The sequence below is a fragment of the Notamacropus eugenii genome, chromosome 6 (assembly GCF_028372415.1).
Source record: "Notamacropus eugenii isolate mMacEug1 chromosome 6, mMacEug1.pri_v2, whole genome shotgun sequence".
NCBI classification, from domain to species: Eukaryota; Metazoa; Chordata; class Mammalia; order Diprotodontia; family Macropodidae; genus Notamacropus; species Notamacropus eugenii.
Window position 1 is genome coordinate 92,326,672 of NC_092877.1, and position 22,741 is coordinate 92,349,412.

At 40.3% G+C, this 22,741-nt stretch overlaps 2 long non-coding RNA genes across 2 annotated transcripts in view; both read right to left on the reverse strand.

Moving 5' to 3' along the window:
• Positions 1-974: 974 nt before the first annotated feature.
• Positions 975-3,428, reverse strand: LOC140510491 (uncharacterized). Its single transcript, XR_011969254.1, has 2 exons — positions 2,921-3,428; positions 975-1,506 (listed from the first exon to the last, which is right to left on the reverse strand). It is a non-coding gene; the product is annotated as an uncharacterized lncRNA (long non-coding RNA).
• A 14,367-nt stretch (positions 3,429-17,795) lies between these two features.
• Positions 17,796-22,741, reverse strand: part of LOC140511418 (uncharacterized) — a 45,147-nt gene continuing 40,201 nt past the window's right edge. The window contains exons 3-4 of the long non-coding RNA XR_011969545.1: positions 21,400-21,472; positions 17,796-18,387 (exon numbers count right to left, since the gene is read on the reverse strand). This is a non-coding gene — a long non-coding RNA (uncharacterized lncRNA). The remainder of the gene's footprint in view (positions 18,388-21,399; positions 21,473-22,741) is intronic.

Consider the following 22,741-nt stretch of genomic DNA (forward strand, 5'->3'; position numbering starts at 1 on the left):
GTGGCATATTTGTATGTATATGAAATAATTTACAATTTATATGAAGCAGAACTTGGACTTTTATATGCTGTTTGGAATTTGGTTCTTCTTGGCCAGATGGCACCATGGATAGACAGCTGAACCAGGAGTTAGGAAGACCAGAGTTCAAATCTAGTCTTAGACACTTGGTGGGTGCCCAACACTGCATAAGTCATTTAAACCGTCTGCCTTGTTTCCTCATCTGTAAGATGGATATAATAATGGCACCTACCTCCCAGGGTTGCTATAAGGAACAAATAGGATATTTGTCAAGTACCCCATAGTGCCCAGCCCATGGTAGCTTCTTAATAAATATGTGTTTACTTTCTTCTTCCCCCTACTGTAGCTGTATTAGTACTCTCTGATGGACATCTCCACTGGGAAAATAATTCCCCACAGTTATATAGCACTTCTAAGCTTTGCAAAGAGCTTTTCTCTCCACAGCCCTGTTAGCTAGGTGTTGTTGTGTTTGTCCTTCATTCTTGAAGAGGGCCATGACATCAAGAGGATGACATGACTTGCAGTTGACTTTGATTTGAGTGAGGGAGGGCCGTGCAAGGTCACCAACCTCACTTTCTTCTCCTGAGCCATCTGGGTCCAGTGGCCTGATATTCATCAGGATGATTGGAGATGGTGCAGGATGCAAAGTGAGACCCTAAAGAAGCCTATTCATTGTTAGCTAGGTGGTTCAGGCATGACTAGCCATGCTTTACAGACAGGAATATAGGCTTAGAGAGGCTAGCTATGGAACCACAGACATGTCACCTAACCTTGTCTGCAAAGGGGGCTGATTGCACCTACAATACACGTCAGGTTGTTATGAGGGTCCAATGCATGGAGGCTGCTTTGCAAACCTTAAAACTCTACTTGAATGTTATACTATTTTTATTGTTACCTTATTCTCCCTTTTTTGGATGTAGCTCAGATAGACATAGTTCAAGGACAGATCACTCTCCTACTGTTATTCCCTTATATTTAATGTTCTGTAGACTCTTACACAGATGAATAAAAGGTTACTTTTTGTAACTGAATAGGAGAAGTTGAATGTAGGCTCATGTTATTACCATGAGATGTAAACTCCCTCTTCTCCTCTTCCCTCCCATGATTTGCTGAGGGTTACACAGCTACAAGGAGTCAGAGCTGGGATTTGAACCAAAGGTTTTTTGACTCTAAGTCTTGTATTCTTTCCACTACACCATATATTCTGGCTGACACTTTGCACTCGGTATTTCCAAAATGTCAATCATCACTTCTCCTAATCCTTCTTTTCCTTCTTACTTCCTCATTTGGGTGACAATACAATCATTTTCCAATTATTTATGCTCAAAATCTTGATATAAACTTTAACTCTTCCTTCTTCCTCACTCTTCATATTGAATCAATTGGAAAGTTGCCCACCAATTCTAGGCCTGAATTAACTCAACTTCTTCTGCTCCTTTCCATTCCAATTGCCTCGACCTTTATTATCCAAGTCCAGGTCTTTACTATCTGTCAAATAAATGATGCAATAGTTTGCAAAATGAGTCTCCTTGCCTCCATTTTGTCCAATCAATTCTTCACCGTTTTGCTAAATCAATAACCTCTAATGCATTAGTCAGGCAGCTAGAGGGCACAGTGGTTAGAGCACTGGATCTGGAGTCAGGGAGACTCATCTTCCTGAGTTCAAATCCAGACTCAGACACTTTCTAGCTGTATGAGCTTGGGCAAGTCACTTAACCCTGTTTGCCTCAATTTCTCATCAGTAAAATGAGCTGGAGAAGGAAATGGTAAACCACTCTAATATCATTGCCAAGAAAACCCAAATGGGGTCATGAAGAGTTAGACATAACTGAAACAGTTGCACAAGAACAAAATGCAGAACTGACTATAAGACAAACGTGAGAGGTGCAAAGTGCTAAATATAGATGATTTTAGGAAGAACAGAATGCCTCTGACTGAGTGGAAAAGTGGTGTCAATAGGGTTGAGTTTGAGAAGAAGATAGTAATTGAGTGAGCCTTAAAGAACTGGAAAGATTGACAGGTAGAGATGTTAGGGGAAGGCATTCTCCTTATTAATAAAGCTTAAGTCCCTTTTGACTCTGAAAGTCTTGTGATTCTACTTAGTCAGGCTGTACACGTCTTCCTCCGGATGGTGGCCAAGATTGGCTTACCCTAGAGGGTACCAGGAATTTCTCAGTGGCCTGCAGGGTAGTATACTTGTTTACAGGGCAGGAGAGAGGGAGCAGTACTGGCAGGCCACCAAATTCTACCTATGCTCCACCTGTAACCCCACCCCTTCAAGATGACATGGGAGGTATCACTGATCACAGAAGGCCTAGTCTTGGAAATTCTGCCAGTTGGCCTGGCATCATGGGGATTTTCTAAGCCCACAAAGAAGAGACAGTTAATTAGAATAGATGACCTTAAGGCTGACAAGTCTCTCTCCCTTCCCCTAACTGTTCCTTCACAAATCTATTTTCCTTTATTCTCCTTATAGGTTCTGCATTGTTTTTATATTTTTAGTGGTTATTCCATTGGTCGGGAGATTGCTTTTTAAAGGCAATCTAAACCTGGGTGATTTAAGTGATTGGTTGAGGAGGTGAGTTGGGCAAGGATAATGTTTACAGTAAGTTCTCCTTTGTAGTAATCCTGAGTCATATTCACTCCCCTCCAACCTGTTTGCTTACAAGTGATGGAATCCACTCTATTCTGGTACTGCTTTCTGATTTAGCCACTCACTGACTTAGAATAAGTCACTTGGTTTCCCTCATGACAATTTTTTCTCATCTGATCAAAGGGAATTTTACAAAACAAAACAATCAAACAAAAAACAACTTAAATCTCATTTATCTGAGGGCACTGAGCACTCAGACCATTTAGAGTCCCAGGACCTGGCTTTGCATGCCAGTCATTACTGACTTACCTATGTAACCTTGGCTAAGTTCTTTCATCTCTTTGGGCCAATGTTTTCTTGCTGTAAAATGAGGGTATCGGACTGCCTGATCTTTGAGGTCCATTTGAGCTTTAAATCCTTATGATCCTATGATTTTTTGATTCTAGTAGTGATAAGAAATGTTATAAAAAGATGTAGAAATGCTGATCATAGTCTGGCCCTATGAATGCCCTTCTTCTCCAATCTCCATATTTCTTCACTTAATTGGATTCAGCGGTGGAGCTGTGATGGTCTGACATAGTGAAGCCTCTTTGCTCTCCTGTCATCTTCAAGAAAAGAAATACATTATTCAAAACAAGGCAATATTATAGCCTTAGGACCCTGACGTTGCATGAGACAAACCAGCCCTACTTCTATCTTTCCAGCAAAACCAGTTTGACATGGGGCATTTTTTTCCTTTCTGGGTGTAGCACTCATTATAAGATTAAGTTGTCTGGCATCACCTTCCCTAATCTCTTCAAACGTCCTTGGAGCCAGGTATCTCCACTGTTCCAGCCAATTAGAACATGGAAGCCCTTGTGACTTAACAGAGTCAACACATTTTGCTGGGTTACCCACTTTTTTACTTTGGAATAACTTGGGCATGGGAGACTCTCTGCCTTACTCTGACTTTTAAAACACTTAGTAAACTCTAAATGCCTCAGCGCTTGCCTGTCCAATTTATCAATGACTGGACTATAAGGGTAGGCCTTTGGTTTCTTTCTTTCTCCTACAAGTTACTTACCCTTTTGATAGATTTCATTGTTTGCTAGCTACCTTCGACAAAGGTGAGCTGGGGTTTTTGAGGAGCAAAGGAAGTGATTGTTCCTGGTCCTCCTTCCATCCTGGATTCCCAGAGTCAAAAGGAACAAGGAGGAAATACGGATTTCTCTTAAGGATTCTTAAGTATTTATGTCTTGGGTCCCTTAGTCAGTCTGGTGAAGTCTCATGACCCATTCTCAGAATAATGGTTTTAAATAATTGAAGTAAACGCTAAATGTCAGTTAGAGGTTAGTGAAAATTAATACATAAAATTTTTTTTTCCTATTTAAGCTCATGAATCTCCTGAAATCTATCCATGGACCACAGTTTAATAAATGCTGTTCTAAGTGCTTTATTGGCCCATATAGCTCTGACTAGAAGATAAAGGGAATGAGCTTGCAGTGACTATAACATGGTTAAAATTCTTCCTTTCCCCTCCTCCATTCTAGCACAAGTGTTGGGCTTCATATTCATCAAGGAACAACCTTCTCTGTGATGTTTCTAGGCATTCCTCCCACTTTTTCCTGTCTGAATGTCACTCAAAGGGTCATACAGGATGTTCCATCTTTGCTGTAGTTTACCCTCATTAGAATATCATTGGCATACATCAACCTAGTCCTTCTCATGTTTAATGCAGGCTTTGGGGAATGGACTCTTCTGTTATTCTGATAACAGTTTCCTTTCCCTTGTATGCGGGTGCCTTGGTTTGCCACCTGGTTATCTGGACATGGGTCCTAAGAGTCAGTGTTCCTATAATCTTTTAGGACGGGACTCTTCAGTAGCAGATAACATTCCTAGAGGGCTCTAAGTTTTATAAAGCATCAATTTTATAAAATTCTCATTCCCCCCACTTGATAGATGAGAAAACCTAGACTCAGAGACATTGAGTGACCTCCTCATGGTCACTTAGCTAAGAAATAGAAGGAGCTAGATTCAAACCCAGTATTCTACTCTTTCCACTCCACCATGATGGATGTAGCATTAGTACTGTGGAAAGAGCACTGTCTTTGGAGTTAGAGGACTTAGGTTGGAATCTTCCCTTTGATACTTAAGTACCTTAGACAAGTCATTCAAACACCCCAAGCCTCAGTTTCTTGTGTAAAATGAGGGGACTAGCTTCTGAGGTTGTTTCTAGCTTCGTAACTATGATTTTATGATCTGGTCTATAAGATAAGCTACAGCTACTGAAGTTGTTTCTAAAATCATAAGGCATAGCTCATGGGCCTGGGCCAGCTGCTCTCTGAGCTCTCCATCCTTCTGGCTTCTCTTGTTTCTCCTATAAGTTAATCCCTTGGCTAACACAACAGAAGGGGAGTGAGTTGAAACTCAAATCCATCAGTTTCATTCTTGTTAGCAGTGCAGTTAAAGGTTTAGCAAGAAAAGTGGAATTAACTGAAATGTAGTAGAGGAGAAGCCTTGGATTTCAGTTATTTACATTTCTTGCCATTAGTAATGGAGAATTGGATGCATTTGAGCTGTTGGACTCTTGGGTTGTTCTGTGTCACAGCTTGTCAATTTGGGAAAGACAACAACTCCAGCTGGTTATCTGGTACCACATAGATAAAACAAGCAGGTCAGAGGCTGAATTTTTCACTTTTCAACTAGTTTTGTCATTGTGTGGCTGCCATCTTAGTGTGATTGTATTATTTTAAATTTTGAGTATGGCAGAGATAAGGGGAAAAAAGGTATAAGTGGTCTCTCTTCATCACTTTCTTGGCCTTCAGATGTCTATGCTGGAGTTTCAGAATACTTCAGTAGTTGTAGCATATCTTATAGACCAAATGATAAAATCATAGATATAAATCTGGAAACAATCTCAGAAACCATTTAGTTGATCCAACCATAATAAAATAAAACTGCTAGAACTCTCTTCTTAATAATTAGCCTTACCTTTAATCTACCCTATCTTTTTACCTTCCTAAGTAATATGTACTCAAAGTTAGGTTATTTTCAGTCCCAACACTATTCTCATCATTAATTTTATTGCTATAAATCAAACTGTTACTGAAAAAAAAATTGCTTATTTATTTAAAAACAAAAACAACAACCAATTTCTAAGACCCTGGTCAATGGATCACTTTTTCTAAACTTAAGTCAATTCATGAAATCCCAGTAAAAAAAAAAATATGATAATTCGGGTAGCCCCTTGGAGTTCATTGTAATGTAATTTAGCCTGTATGTTATTTGAGACTTGTACTCTCTGTTAGATGTAAACAACTTTTCTAATTTAGGTAATTACCTCTTCCAGGCAACTAGCAGCAGTCAGCCAGACCAATCTGACCAGGAGTATAGTTAAAACAAAGTTGGCTGGCTTTGAACAGCTGCGGTGAGGGAACCTCTTGTCAGCAAAGATACAGCTACAAATGGGGGCAGTCAAGTCAGTAAGGAGACTTAGGCTGTTCAGTCAGGATAGTCATCGCATGTATCAAAAACGAATGCCAGTTATCTCTACGTCCATCTCATTGGGACCCCCATGAACACAGATGGCGATGTTGTGCACTCTCTTACCAGACAACAAACCTTGGTTTTGATTTTGGTCTGGCCTCATTCCATAATTTTACCTGTCAATGAATTTAAGCCATATAAACCAATTTCTTCTCTTACCCTTTTTACTCTAGGATAAAAGAAAAACAAAACAAAACTGAAACCCAAACAATGTTCCTCCGTTTTTGGATGAAAATGCATTGGCTAGAGAAATGTTGATTTGGGCCCATTTTTATTATTTTAGAGAAAAAAAGTTGAAACTAATTTTGTTTGATTAGGCTAGTATCTCTGTTGAATAAGTATAGTTTTTGCCCTGGTTTCTGAGTTGAGGAGCAGGCATTTTGGAAGTATGTCTCCTCACGGTTTGCCTCGATGTAAAACACCACAGCATGGGTGTGTGCTGGAGAGATCAATGGGATCAGAAGACCTGATACTGCCAACCAATCAGCTGTTAGGATTCTGGGGTCAGTTCATCTCTCTGAACCCTAGTTTCCTCATCTATGATGATCTGTGGGATGACAATAGATGGCTCGTATGTCCATACACTAGTATGTAAAGATGTTCATAGGTCATAGGAACACTGATTTAGGGCTAAAAGGTACCACTTGTAAACCACAAATTGCTATATAAAGGGAAGCTCATTGTTATTATGACCTCAAAGGACTGTCAAATGGAAAGCTTTTGTAAAGCGTAAAGACCCTTAGGAACGTATGTAATTGTCTTTATCTTTCAGTAGGCATACCACCTTCAGGAGTTCTTAAGTTGAGGTAGATGAACTTGTTTTAAACAAATATTTCAATATAAGTGGCTTTCTTTGCAATCTCTTCCTTGTTAATTTATTTTATGCATTTAAAATATTTTTTTCTGCAAAAGGGTCCATAGACGTTATCAGGCTGTTGAAGGGGTCTGTGATACAAAAAAGGGGAGTGAAAAATATATATATAGGATTTTTTCTTCACAGATCCTCCTCCTGAAACCTATCCACAAATCTTATGGTCTCTTGATAGAATCCCTGATTTAGTGCTAGAAAGGACTTTAGCAGCCATCCAATCCAGCCCCCTCATTTTACAGATAAGGAAATGAAGACCTAGAGAGATCAAGTGATTTTCCCAAAGGTAGTTAATGTCAGAGGCAGCTCTGAATCCTAATTCTCTGACTCCAGATCCATTGTTCTTGTACTTGTGCCATCTTATATGATTACAGGATCATAGATTTATTGTTGCTATCCTGCATTTCTGAAGAGGATTCATGACATCACAAGGTGATGACTTGTGTGTGAATTGGATTTAAGTGAATTAGAGCTGCTCAAAGTCATTGGCCTCACTCTTTTCCAGAATCAACAAAGTCCAGTGGTTGGAGAAAAGTCACAAAGACTGGAGGTGGCCTGGATGTAGTGGATGACCTTGGTGTCTTTGGTGTCTAACCAAGCTCTAGACGCTCCACAGAGCCTGCTTCAGCCACCTTCATGGCCATTGGAACAAATTGTTCTCATTTGCCCATTCAACTGGAAGAAGTCTTCACATGCTTGGGGTGGACAACCCCTAAATCACCAACAAGTTTGAGGTATCCATCAACCTGGTTTAGCCCATTTGTCGAGACGGTTTTATTGGCATATGGGCATTGTTCATCATACAGATCTTGGAGGCACAGGTGTCACATTAAATGCCAGGTGCACACCAGAGGCGGATGAGCTGCCCTGAGAAGGGCTCTCCAAGCCCTCCTACTGGAGGAGGTACTGGTCTTCCCTGAACACCCCATATACCCCTTGGAGGACAATGAATACAACCATCTTGTTCTACAGGTGAGGAAACTGAGACTGAAAGAGTTTAAATGGCTTATCCAGGGTCACACAGTTAGTAAGGTGCAAGAGGAAGGATTTGTGCTTTGGTCTTCCTGACTCCAAGCACAGCATTTAATTCACTGCATCACTTAGCTGTTCCCTATCTTAAAGCAGATTATACTTTTCAGCTGTTTCCTTAGAAAGAAATAGTCCAATATGAACCAAGCATCCTGGAGTCAGTTTTACACAAATGCCCAAGGACTCAGTAGAACTCTTGGGATCAATAGGTTCTATGTCAGTGAATTGGTGCCTTCAGCGGTGATCTTTAATGAGATTGTTTACACCATTAAGGAGCACTGATTTCCACTCGATTATTCTGACGGTGCTGAGACCTCATGAGTGCAAAATAAAAAAAAGCGAGAGAGAAGTAACCTTAGTGCTTCCTTCTCACTCGGGGCATGGCAGAAGCCCATCTGAAAGGTCTTTCTGTTAATTAGTCATTCATCATTCCTGTGGGAGAGGGGGGTAGTGTTTATTGAAGTGTTAGATGTGTGGCAGCAGGGGAGGAGGAAGGGAAAAGAATGAATGCATGTAAGGAAAGATGAGGTCTGATATTATAACTTCCCACAAAGGTGTTTGGTGGGCAGGCAAGGAATCACCCCTGGAGGAGATTGTAGAGGAGCAGGAAGGAGTCTTATCCAGGGGTGGGGAGCCTTCGGCCTCTAGGCCACACATCGTTCTCTAGGTCCTCAAGTGAGGCCCAGTCAAAGGGCTGTATTTGAGGACCTAGAGGCCGAAGGTTCCCCACCCCTGATCTTGGCCAAGAGGGAAATCAGAGTTAAAGAAGTTGGAGGCCCCGGACAAGAAAGACCTTGAGAGTCACTGTGGGTGAAACCAAGCTTAGGGGGCACAGGGACCAGGAAGGGGATGAGAGACTGGACTGGAAGGCTACAATGTAAACTCCTAAGGGGCAGAGACTATTTAAATATTTTTTGTCTTTGTACCCTCAGTGCCTGGCACATATTTGGCACTTACATATTTGTTGAATTGAAGGCAGTGTGAGGGCAGATAGTCAGGAAAAGCTAGAATAAATGTTTGCTCTGAGTGATTATCATGATGGGGTTTCACGAGTAAGCAAATAAAGGTTTGGTGGAAAGAAAATAGACTTTGCAGACATGGGGAGGACCAGAGATCATATTCTGCCTTTATCACTTATAGAGTAGCTGTGGGTAAGTCATTTAACTCTCTGAGACTGTTTTGTCATTTGTAAAATGAGATGATCTTTAAGATCCCTTCCAGAATATGATCCTAAGACTTTTGAGGCTATGAAGCCCAGCTGCCTCATTTTATGGATAAGAAAACAGAGGTACAGAGAAGTTAAGTGACTCAAATCCAGTTCTTCTTGACTTTAAGTCCTAGGCTCTCCCTACTGCACTACCCTTTCTCTAAGGCAAGGTCACAAGGATAAGAAGTCATAGAATTAGGATGTGAACCCAGATCCTTTGGTCCTAAATCTGGCCATCCTTTCCATTATTCCACAAATAAATTTCAGCCACATGCCCTCTTGTTATTAAATTGGCAGTACATGAGCAACACTGGAGAACCCATGCTAAGTGATAGCCTCCCTCCTGTAACATAAATGATGAATGCTTAAAAAGTCAGATCCCTCTCAATTTATTTGCTATTTCCTTATGGAGACTAGTTTTCTACACTCAGTAGGTGCTCAATAAATGTTGTGTGATTGCCAATTATTCTTGATTAATTGTTCAAAATTACTTGATTCCACCTTTAATGACTTCTTTGTATAGCTCGGTAATGGGCCTCCTGTGCTATTCCCCAGGCACACATCGATCTTCTAAACCTACATGGTAGGTGAAGAAAGTGGTACCCAGTAGCAGTGAGGATGGAAATGAATAGTAATTTCTCCCCAAATTAATCGCTATAAACGCTATCTTTTACTTCCTACTCAATTTAAGCAGGCACTCTTTGTGAATCATTAATGAAATAACAGTCACAGAAATTCTAGGGCAGCCTAGAGGTTTCTTCCTAACATGAATGGAAAGGGAGAGAAATATTCCATCTTTTTTAAAAGTCCAGGTTTCCTAGAAAGGTAGTATGTTACAGTGGGAAGCATATCGCTCTTAGAGTTAAAAGACTCAGTTTCAGTTCTTGGCTTTGACACTAGCTTGTGTGACCCTAGACAAATCACTTTAACCCTCTCTTAACATTTACTTTCTTCATTGGCAAATTGAGAAAATTATATTTAATAAATCCCTCAGAGACTATGGAAAAGTGTTTGTAAACTCTATTGTTCTATGAAATATGAGTTATTATAATTAATTCAAATTGTCTCCTTAATAGGATCCCAGGGAGGATGAAAGAGCTGAATTTAGGTATTGTCCCTCAGTGATTAGTGGACAGCCTCTGCACTGTCCTTTGGTACTTTAACTCTAGGTTCAGTCTTTCTTTAAAAAAAAATTTTTTGTTTATGTGGATCTTAAAAGGGTAAATTGAAATCTCCCACTATTATAGCTTTAGCATATATTTCTCCCTGTAACTCGTTTAATGTTTCCTTTAAGTATTTAGATGATGTGCTATTTTGCATAGAGGATTGATATTAAACCAGTACCTATAGTACCTTTCAGCAAAATATAGTTTCCCTGTTTATCTCTTTTAATTAAGACAGATTTTGATTGCCTGAGAACATGACAGCAACCCCTGCTTTCTTACTGCAGTTGAAGCAAAATAGATTTTCCTTTCTGGCCTATTCTTGATGTTCAGAAGCATACCAGCTCAGCCAGCATGACCTTGTGGAACCCTAGAGAAGTGACTTGTTCATTATGGCAGACCTCATTAAGGTCTGTGTCATTGAGTTTTTCAGCTGTTGGTTTGTTTTGCAAAGCTGATGTCAGAACTGAGACCTGGTTAGCAAGCAGGAATGGACTGAACTGGTCAAGACTGGGCCCCATAGACTGGAGAATCCCTGCTGAACATCCTTTGTCTAGCTAAGGGCTTCTTAAACTTTTTCCACTTGCGACCTCTTCACTTTTCCTCAGCACTGGTTGGCATCGTGTGATGTGACGGCATGGGCAGTGCAAAGTGTGCATGGCGTGTGTTCAGAACCAAGGCTGTGGTGGAGTTACATGATGCAACATGGGCAAGAGCTGTCAGAAACACCCCAGATTCATTACACATTTGATTTTTAATTAATTTTTGGTCATTGTATGTTCAGAAATCTTTTATTGTTACCAAATTTTAGTCACAACCCACAGTTTAAGAAGCACTGCTCTAGCTCATCCTTCCTACAACTGCCAAAACAACTTTCCTCACGCACACACCTGATCAAATTGCCCTCCTGCTCAAAAGTCTTGAGATGAAGTGAATGAGTCAGAAAGGAAAAGAGACTCAGATACAGGGTTTACAATTTTGATCAAACAGCTGGATCTGGCAAGCTAGTTTTTTTTGGTACATTTTTGTTTTAAATTGAATTTACAGGTTCAAATCCTCCGTCAGAGGCTTGCTGGCTGTGTGACTCTGAGGAGGCCACTTAACTTCCTGGGTCTCAGTTACCTTACCCATAAAGTGAGGGAGTTCTGCTCAATAACCTTGAAGGCCCCTCCCAGTTACAATTCTATTACCCCCATGATCTTTCAGTGACTCTTTCTTGAACTTAAGATAATATGCAAAATTCTTAGCATGGTGTTTAAGGCTCTCCTCAATCAGATTCCAATCTACATTTCCAATTTAATTTATGTCTCTCCTTCATGCCTTCCCTATTCCAGTGAAAGTGGACGACTAGTGGTTGCTAGATGTTCCTTCATTCTCCTGCTTTCGTACATTTGCTCAGGTCCACCATCCTGGAATGTATTCTTCTTTTCATTTCCATATATTGAAAATCCTTCTCTTTCTTCAAGGGAAGTTGATTCTACAGATGCCATTTTCTCTATGAAGCCTTCCTTCATTCTCCCTGCTAAAACTGCTTGCTTCATTCTCAGTTTTTCCTAGGGGATTTGGTCTAGATTTTTCCCTTTCCTTCACTGCACTCTGTTTTTATCCTACTTATTTGTTTTATCTATAGGATTTTCTCTAGTAGACTATAAACTCCTGGAGGTCAAGGTTCTCCGTACCTAGGATGTAAGCTTGTGCATGGAAAATAGTGATCTTTTCCAGCTAAAACTCTTACAAATTGTTGAAGTAAAGGGAGGGATTGTGATAGGGGCTGGATCTGGGATTTCATTTATATAGGGAACTCCTAGGAGTGGAAACTCTACCAATATAGCTCTGTACCTTCTCTGAAACATGGTTTTAGACCATGGGTTCTTAGTTTTCTGCAATGAAGACCTGTGGCTATTTCTCAGAATAGCCTTGTTACTTACATTTATAATTGAAGGAAATTCTAAGTTTCAGTTAGAAGTTAGTGAAAATAAAGATACAGCATTTTTCCCAACCAAGTTCATAGGGATCTGTGGACCCCAGTTAAAGATCTCCTTCCTAGAGAGTTTCATAGAGCATTGAAAGATTAATTCAGCTGAACTTGAATCCAAGTCTTTGTGGCTGTGAGGCTGTGTCTCTATCCATTACTCCAGGGTGAATTGAGGGAGGGACAGGAAATTGGAGCAAGTAGGAGTAGGAGGGAAGGCCAGGAAGATCAGATAGGCAGGCAATTAGCATCATTAGGATGATGTTCCCTCAACAGGGAGGGAGCAAAGACTGGGTGTTCTTATTGGCAGCAGCTGGTACAAGGCAACCAGGGGATTTGGCAATAGGCAGTAGGCAGAGATCCAGGTTGGCAGGCAGGTAATGTCTTCTGTGAGATCTGGCACCACATAATAGTGGGGACTGGAAGTCAGGTGCAGGACTTCCCTTCCAGAGGAAATGGAATGCTAGGTGGGGAGCTAAGGCAGAGAATTGGTCATGGTGGACAGGAGGAGGCAGGAAATCTGTTACTGAGGCTGGAGTGCCATGTAAGGTCTCCATAACAAGGGATAAGTCAAGAACCTCTCTATCAGTGAATGTGTCAGGCACATGACACATGTTAAGTGTTAGTGGTACAAAGACAAACCCCATAAAAATAACTTCTGCTCTCAAGGAGTTCACATACAACTGAGAAAGAAAACATGTAAATCATATGTATATGTGCATACCTGTCTATATGTATACATATATGACATATGAAGAAGGAAGATGACCTTAGAGAAGGTTCAAATGGCTAAAGGCACCGTGAAGACCATCTACAGAATGGGGCATTGGAGCTGAGTCATCAGACAAGCCAGGGCTATGGAGAGGAAGAAGGAGGAGGGAAAGCCTTCTAGTAAGGGGATCCACCAGTGTAAAGCATGGAGATTGGAAGTGATGTTTCCTATGGAGGACCAGCAAGTAGACTGGTGTCTATCAACCATGGTGTATGGGAGAGGGGAGTAAACTATGAGAAGACTGGAAATGTAGAAAGGGGCAGGGTATGAAAAGCCTCAAATGCCAAGCAGAAGATCCTGGAGGTAATAGGGAGCCACTAGGGTTTATGAGGGGCAGTTAGGTGGTGCAGTGGATAGAGTACTACAAATAGAGTCAGGAAGACCTGAGTTCCAGTCCAACCTCAGACACTTACTAGCTGTATGACCCTGGGTAAGTCACTTAACTCTCTTTCCCTCAGTTTCTTCATCTGTAAAATAAGCTGAAAAAGGAAATGGTAAACTGCTCCAGTATCTTTGCCAAGAAAACCTCAAATGGGGTCACGAAGAATTGGACATGACTGAAATGACTGAACAACCAAGAGTTTATAAAACGGAGAGGCAACATGGTCAGAAGGTCTCTTTGAAAGCTGAGTAAAGGATGGAGAGACTTGAGGCAGGAAAATCAATTAGAAGCATATTATAGTAGTCCAGGTGAGAGGTGGTAAGGGCTTCAAAGGACTCAAACTAGGGTCCTAGGTCGATGTATGCCCAGGAGGAAGGCTGACCATGCTGAGCCTCTGGAGCTTTAATCAATTAGTTAATTGATGGAATACTAATCAATTAGGTAATTAATTGATTTCTTCCCTGCCCAAGTTTCTTTCATTCTTAAAAAAACCCAAACTCTAAAACCCTCTACTTCTCTCAAGCTATTATCCTGTATCTCTACCCTTTCTCTGCCAAGCTCCTTGAAGAAACTCCTATTATTCCTTCTACTTCCTCTCCTCTCATTCCTCGACCCTTTGTAATCTGGCTTCTGACCTCATCTCTCCATTGAAACTAGTCTCTCTAAAGTTACCAATATTTTCTGTCTCTCTCAGGCAATCGAGATTGCATGACTTTTCCAGGGTCATGGAGCTAGTAAGCGTCTGAGACTGGATTTGAACTCAGGTCCTCCCGACTCCAGGGCCAATGCCCACTGTTCTCTTAATCACCAAGTCTGACCTCTCTGCTGCACTGGCATTGTTATCCTCTTGGATTCCCTCTCCTCTCTGGGTTTTTACGACTGCTTTCTCCTGCTTCTCCTCCTACCTGTGTGACCACACCTCAAACCCCTCTGCTGGCTCATCATGCCTATCCTGACCCTTAATTAGGAGTGTTCCCCAAAGTTCTGCCTTGAGCCCACCTCTTTCTCTCTTGCTTGGTAACTTCCTTAGCTATCAGTACCTCTCGCTCCTATGCAGTTTACTCCCACATCTACATAACCAGCCCCAGTTTCTTCCCAGAACATTCATCCAACAATCACCAATTGCCTTTTATATGTTTTAGACATCTCAAACAAAATAGATCCAGAATAGAACTCATTGTCTTTCTTCCCAAGCCCTTCCCTCCTTCCAAGCTTCTGTATTTCTGTCCAAGGCACCACCTTCCTGCCAACCCTCCAAGTTTATAACCTTGGCATTATCCTCAGTCCTCCCTCTTCCTCACCCTACATGTCTAAGGAGTTACCAGCCTATTTCCACAACCTTTTTCACATCTGACCTCTTCTCTGTACTCATGTAGACACCACCTTAGTTAAAGCTCTAGACAGGGATGGGGAACCTGCCTAGATGATTGCAGTTGCCTCCTAATGGATTTTCCTACCTCCAACCTCTCACTAATCCTATTTATTCTACACAATCCATTCTATTTTGTTGCCAAAGTAATTTTCCTTAAGCACTGATCTGACAGTGTCACTTCCCTTCTTAATATCACTGGCTCCCTATTGCTTCTAGGATGAAATGCTAACGTCTCGGTTTAGCTCTTAAAGCTCTTTGGCCCCTGACCCCAACCTATCTTTCCAGCCTCGATGGGTTGCAGTCTCCCCTCCTGTAGTCTGAGATCCAGCCAAACTGGCCTCTTCTCTATTGATCATCTATGACCCCCCATTTCTGTGCCATCACACAGACTCTGTCCTTACCTGCGTCTCAGACTGTCCCTCTGTTGCTTCACAATGCAGCCCCAAGGCTACTTTCTGCATGAAGACTTTCCTGATTCCCGAGTTCTCCCCCAAAACTGCCTTGTATTTGTTATATTTATTTACCTTATATGTATTCAATGTATACTTATATGTGTATTTGTCTCCTCCATTAGAAGGTATGCTCCTTGAAGGTAGGCATGTTTAACTCATTGTATTGGTATTCTTGGTGCCTAGCCCAGAGGAGTTACTTCATAAACACTTGTTGATTGATTGATTGGACATTCAGCAAGAATGTATTAAGAGTCTTTTATATGTCAGTTACTACGCGAGGCACCAAGGATACAAACTCTGTTAGGAGTTTACATTCTTTTTTTCTTAAATTAAATTTTCTTTTATTTTTCAAATGAAGATCCACCTTCTCTCCCAATCTCTACGCCCAAGAAAAACCAAATCCTCTATTAAAAACATGTATAGTTGAGTAAAATTAAATTCCAGCATTGGCCATGAAGGATGTTACTTTCTGTTGGTGGATAACAACATAGTCACGGATAAGATTTTTTTTAAAAAAAGGATACATAAAAATAATTATAATCATGAGGGTGTCTATATAATTTTTGATATTTTTAATACCAAAAGATACTCCTATCTAAAAAGTTTAGGAACCACTGTTCACTTACGTATTCCTTGGAAAGCAGGAAAAGTCCCAGGTAGCATGGTGAGCTGGGGTAGGTGAGGACATGCCCTTCATTAGGAGACATTATTGCATGTTACAACATTATAGAGCTTCCTGCTACTGGCTATGTGCTTGCAACTCTGGCAGCATGGGTCAGCCCAATGCAAATTGCCAATGGCAAAATGCTGAATCATGAAGTTTTCCTGTATTTCCAAATACACAGATAATTAGTATCACGGAGACACATCAGCAGATATTTGGCCATCCTTTTCAGTCATCATCCAGATACTTTATATAGACAGAGCATGGGGCTCAACCCAATAAGATGAAATTTGTGCTGAAATAAAACTGATCACCCAACATGGACTCTAGGTCCTTCAGCAACCTTGTTGCCCTTCTCTGTACAGTCTCTGACTTATCCATGTATTTCTTAAACTCTGGCACCCAGAACTAAAAACAATAATCCAGGGGAGGTCCGATGAGGGCAGACCATAGTTATTATTATTCATTGATAAGGGAAATACCCTACCATATGAATTTAAGTTTTTTGGTCTGGATTTATGATTTCATGTGTGTAAGGAATTTTCAGAGAGGAAAACCCACTCTGGATCAGTAGACACTTAATAAGTTATTATTGATTTATTACAGGCGCAGGGAGTTGCCTGAGGTACTAAGAGATTAAGTGATTTATCCTGGGACACACAACTAATATGTATCAGGGGCCATCCTTGAACTAGGTCTTCCTGATTCTCCTATGTCATTTCTTGTTCAGTTCTGGTTGACATTTTGTGACTCTTGGTGGGTTTTCTTGGCAAAGATACTGGAATGGTTTGCCATGTCCTTCTCCAGCTCATTTTACAGATGAAGAAACTGAGACAAAGCAGGGTTAAATGACCTGCCCAGGGTCACACAACTAGTAAGTGTCTGAGGCTGGATTGCAACTCTAGAAAAATAGTCTTCCTGTTCCAGGCCTGGCACTCTATCCATTGCACCACCCAGCTCCCTGATGCCATGTTACTTCTCTAAGCAATTCAATATTACTATTAAGTGAATTTGTATTTTAACAATCACAGTGGCACCTACCTGCATCTGAAGATACAGATGTGTAACACATATAAGATCATAGATTTAAAACTAGAAGGGAACCTAAACAGCATTGACTCCAATCTCCTCATTTTATAGATGAGGAAATTGAGGCTATAAAGGTGAAATGACTTGACTAGGGTCATATAACTACAAAATGTCTGAAGTGGGATTTAAGTTTAGATTTTCCTTATTAAGTCCCACGCTCAATGGAGTTAGGAAGCCCTGGATTCAAATCTTGCCCCTGTTACTTATTGATCTGGAACATGATCAGTACATAATTGATTTCAAATACTTCACCACTGTGTCCCAAGTAATTTTTGAAGACTCTAGGTTCCACTCAAGTTGATGATCTCCGGCAACTGAGGTCGTTTATATACAGAGGAATTCCTCTCACCTTTCTTTTTATAGGCAGAGCACTGGGCTGAATCTAATAAGATGAAATTCAGTAGGGATAGATGTGAAGTCTTATGTGGGAAAACAGGTAGCTAGATGGTGTAGGATAGACCACTGGGCCTGGAGTAAGGAAGACTCATTTTCCTGACTTCCAATCTGGCCTCAGACACTTACTAGCTGTGTGACCTTGGGTAAATCACTTAACTGTGTTTGCCTTAGTTTCCTCATCTGTAAAATGAGCTAGAAATGGCAAACCATCCCAATGTCTTTGCCAAGAAAACCCCACAAGGGTCATGGAGAGTCAGATATGATGAAAAATGACTAAACAACAAAAACTCCAAATAGGCCTGCACCCAAAATCCCTCCCAGTATGTATATGTACACGTTGATTTAATCTGCCAAGATGTGGTTGTTTATTATTTATGTTTGTTACATATTATTCATTGCTTATTTATTATACTGGGTTACATGAATGTTTCATCGACTCTGAATAAAAATCAAGATGACCGTGTCTGGTAAATAAATGGATATGTGGACCTTTGTAATATCAGTCAAGCAATAAACATTCATTAAGTGCCTCATATGTGCAAGGTGCCATGATAAGTCTTGGGGACACAAATATAAAGAAGCCATCCCTGCTCTCAATAAGGTTACGTTTTCATTGGGGAAACAAGAACGTGTAAAGATATATATACAACTAAAGGGTAAAGTTAATAAATCTATGCACACACAAAGTAGTTAGATGTAAAGTAGTTTGGGAGAGAGAGTCCTAGCCCTTGTGAGGACCCGAGATTCTTCACACAGAAGTTAGTGCTTGAGCTTCATCTTAGGTGGGGAAGGAGTACCTTTCAGTGCAAAGATATGAAGAGAGCGGATGGGCTCAGAACCTCAGAACCCTCTGACTCCATCATCCACAGGTTGGGAACCAGTACTCTAGAACAGAAGAATGAGGTGGGTCTTTGTATACTGACTTCATTTTCTTTGTTTCTCTGAATTCCAAGTTTCCTGTCAATGTTGACAGCTGAAATAGAATTTTCCTTGCCCCCTTGCACCATGCCAGGGGCCTGCAGAGGGCATATTTCTCTTCTTTTAGCCTGCCAGTCATGTGAGAAAAACCCCCAGCACATTCCAGGGAACAAGCTGACAAGCTCATACATGTATCTGAAGGACTGAGCAGTGGCAGGTCCCCTGAAGTGGGGGAGGGTGAAATTGTCTTTGCATTATACCTGAACTAGATTTATAGCCAAAACTATAGAAAATAAGACTATTCTGTGGTAGAACAGTATTTGAGAAATGAGGTATTTTCATTGATCCTAGAGACAAATATAAAATCTGATAGCTGGAAGCAAAAATCTTGGAGATCGTTTAGGGTGACAATATGACCTGTTCTATGAAGGAGTTATGTGGGTCTTGATCACAAAGACTTGCTATTATTACTTCACTTTTAAGTCATGTCTGACTCTTCATGACCCCATTGGATCTTCTTGGCAAAGATACTGGACTGGTTTGCCATTTCTTTCTTCAGTTCATTTTACACATGAGAAGACTTAGGCAAATAGTGTTAAGTGACTTGCCCAAGGTCACACAACTAATAAGTTTCTGAGACCAGATTTGAACTCAGGAAGATGAGTCTTCCTTACTCCAGAGCTGGTGCTCTATCCACTGCGATACCTAGCAGCCCTCTCCATTTTTTAAGGGTGGAATAAGGGTAGATTGGTGGAAGAAGCAACTAGATCTGACTTCAGTGGACCTTGGTTTGAATTCTAGTTTCCTAATTAATTATTTCCTGTGCTATCCTCTAGGGTTGCAAGTCACAGAATACCATAATCTCTGAAGAATTAAGGGTGAGGGCCACCCAAAGGGCAAGGATGTAATGCATGGTGGGTGTGAGTAGGCTACAATGCATTACCAGAACCATGCGTATTTGTTATACAGAACTCATTTTTCTTACCTTTTTTTCCCTTCTCAATAGGAAGGAGGAAAAATAGGTTTCTGTTCATTAAAAATTTTAATTTAGAAAACCGTATTACCAGCAATATAACATATAGAATAAGCATCCTGTATAGAGTGTTTCACAAAGTTTTCATCTTGTTCCCCTTCTCCCCTGTCCACTAAACTGTGAGCTCTTTGACAACAGGGACTATATTTTGCCTTTCTTTGTATCATCAGCACTTAGTACAGTGCCTGGCACACAGTAGGTGCTTAATAAATGCTTATTGATTAATGGATTGATAAGGAATATTACTAGAAGGATGCATAAGTGAAAAAAGATGGGCTAGTCAAACAGTAAACATGGTTAACGATGAACAGTCCATACCTTCCGTTGGTATCCACAAAAAATCAAGGGAGCTAATGCAGAAGGAAACACGTTGGATGGGTCCCTGGTATGGGATTTATAGGGGAATATGTAAAGGAGTTGTACACAATGAGAAATTATGGATGGGTTGTGATCTGCATGGGTGAAGAGAATGTCCACATTGATGAGACTGTCAGTCCAAGAACTGAAGTCAATAGGCTATGAGTAAGTCACTTAACCTTTTACAATGTCAGTTTCTTCAGTAAAATGAAAGATTCGGACTCAATTTCTGAGCTTACTTCTAGTTCTAAATTCTACAATTTTATTTTTGGAAAAAACCAGAAGGAATTTAAAACCAAGTCCAAGTAGGATGGATGATTAAACTGTGGAAGAGAATTTTTGGTTAAAAGGCAAACAAACTAATAACGAGGTGTGGTTATAAAGTAATGATGCTGGTTTTCCTGCGTGGCTGCTAAACTTTCTTTGAAGGCAGTGCCAAAAAAGGAGATCCAGACATATCCTGAGCAATGGCAGCGTCTTTGGATGGCTAGACAAGTGTCTAGCCTCTCCCAAGGTGACTCCTTGGAAGAATAACATTCATTGGGTGCATTTGTTAAAAAAATCATTCTCCTTCCTCATGGACATAAGTTATATGATTTCATTCTTGATTTAGTGTCACATTAAACTTTCCTTGATTTTTAACTGACCATTGACAATTTTAAAAATTACAGTAATTCTTAAAATAGTTCTTTGGATGCTGATTAATCATTCCCTACCTCCCCCTCTGCCCCCAGTCTACAAAACCAAACATTTAGAGTCATAGAATCTAGAGTTGAAAGAAGCCGTCAAGGTCATCTAATTCAAACTTTTTCTGAATGAATAAGTCAACCAACAAACATTTGTTAAGATTCCTACTATGTACCTGGCATTGTTAGATACAAAGACGACAATAAAATAGTTCTTGTCTTGCCCTCAAGGTGCTTACATTGCCGAAGGGAGGGGCAAAGGTTGGCATGATTCTTCCCCAAAATATCTCTAACAAGTGACCTTATTGCCAAAGCTCATACACCTCTAAATTTGGGAAACTGACTTAGTCAAGAGGCAATTCTCTCTACTGGACAATTCAAATTGTTAAAAATTGCTTTCTTAAAAAAATAAAATATTATTCAAAAATCAGCTGAAAACAATTCAAAAAGGAAGATTAACTCAGTTATCTTCTTCCTTTCAGCAGAGATATAAGAATGTTGGATCATACAATATTAGATGAAATTGCCTTATCAAACTGGTTTAACTTTTTTTTTTTTTTCCAAGAAAGGGTTTAACGGGGGTAGGGAGCAAGTAGGGAGGAGAAGTAGATTTCAAAATGACTCAAATAAAAAAAAATCAATAGGACTTGTTAAAGAGAGAGAGAAAAAAATTTCTTTCTTATAGAATTGGATTCTATTTCCTAACAGACTCCATACATTAGTCCTAACATTTATTCTAGATGTTAGCTCCTGACTGTGGCCCCATCATGAAATCATTTTTATGCATTTCTTCCCAGCACCAGGCTAATTTTCTTTTGCAGAAGGTGGATGATTAAACATTGCAAATATTTGAGAAAAAAGTTGTTTTTCTGTGTATCTTGGGTGCACTCACTATTCTCTTACCTCCAGATGGTACACTGCTGATTCATTTCTTGATGCTTCTCTCAAGTTGATCCTTTTCTTCTTTCAAAGAATGCTAAAATTGTGAATAATGTGTTTAGTGAGGATTTGGAGATGGAGTTTAGATCTGAAAGATGACATTCTAACTTGAATGAGGAAGCCTGTGATTTAGAGTTACCGAGGAGGAGGTATTTGCATATATTATATACAAATAGATAAAATCATAAAACATTCCTTTATGTGCACATACACACAGAGAAAGGTAAAAGTCATTACACTAAGAATAACATAATGATATGTTTGATTCATTTATGGAATTAAAAAGGATTGCATTTCTATTTCAATTCTGTTTGTATTGTGAACATTATGAGATAGGCCATTCCATTGCCCTAGGGAGCCAACATGGGTCAGGGGAGTGTGTCTTGGGGTGTAGTGCCTATATGTCTTCCGTAGGAAGATAAATTTCCTCCTTGTAGAGACCGCTGTCCCTTTGACTTGTGGTCTTCCACTCATATACAGTACAGCTACAACTGTAAAGGTCCTGTGACCCTGGAGCTCTTCTCGCATTCCTCATAATGTCTATGAGGACCCTGGTGCATCCATACTCACATATCATCCTCTCTGCCAACAAAGCTTTCCTCCCACTGTCTTTGCTTTAAGTGTACAAATCTCTGATGGAATCTCTATTAATTACTATGGCCTAGTCTTAGAGAATCTGGCCTGTATAAGTTCCTAAGCATAGTACAGTTTATCATCTCTTGATGAGATCTTTGGTGGAGACCAATAAGACTTTATCTTGTCATTCCTTCTCAACACACTCTATGCTCAAAAAGGGGTGAAGTGCAGCAGTGAATGTCAAGTAGGGCTGTCAGACCATCAGGGTTAAAAATGAAATTCACCTCCATTCTTTTATTGAAACCAGATTCAATGATCTCACTCTTTCCCCAGTTGCTGGATAAGTCTAACGATGTGAATGGAAACCAACTAGCCTGACTTAATTTGGGTAAGAAAACAAGTGACAGCTCATTTTGAAGAATGAATGTAGTGATTGTACCCCTTAGAATCATAGATTTAGAGCTGCAACAGACTCTCTTTTCCAGTCCCCTCGTTTTGCTGAAAAGGAAACCAAAGGCCCAGAAAACTCCAGTGATCAGATTCACACAGGTAGCAAACAAATGATTTAAGCCTCGAACACAGGTCCTCTGTCTCCTGATTAGCATTCTTTCTACTGCACCACTTTGTTTTTTCTCACAATCTTTGCTTAAAATGTCCCATAGCCTTGGAGTCCTGTGGGATCTATTCCTAACTGCAACTTGTGCATGAGCTATGTGAGGACCACTCAAAC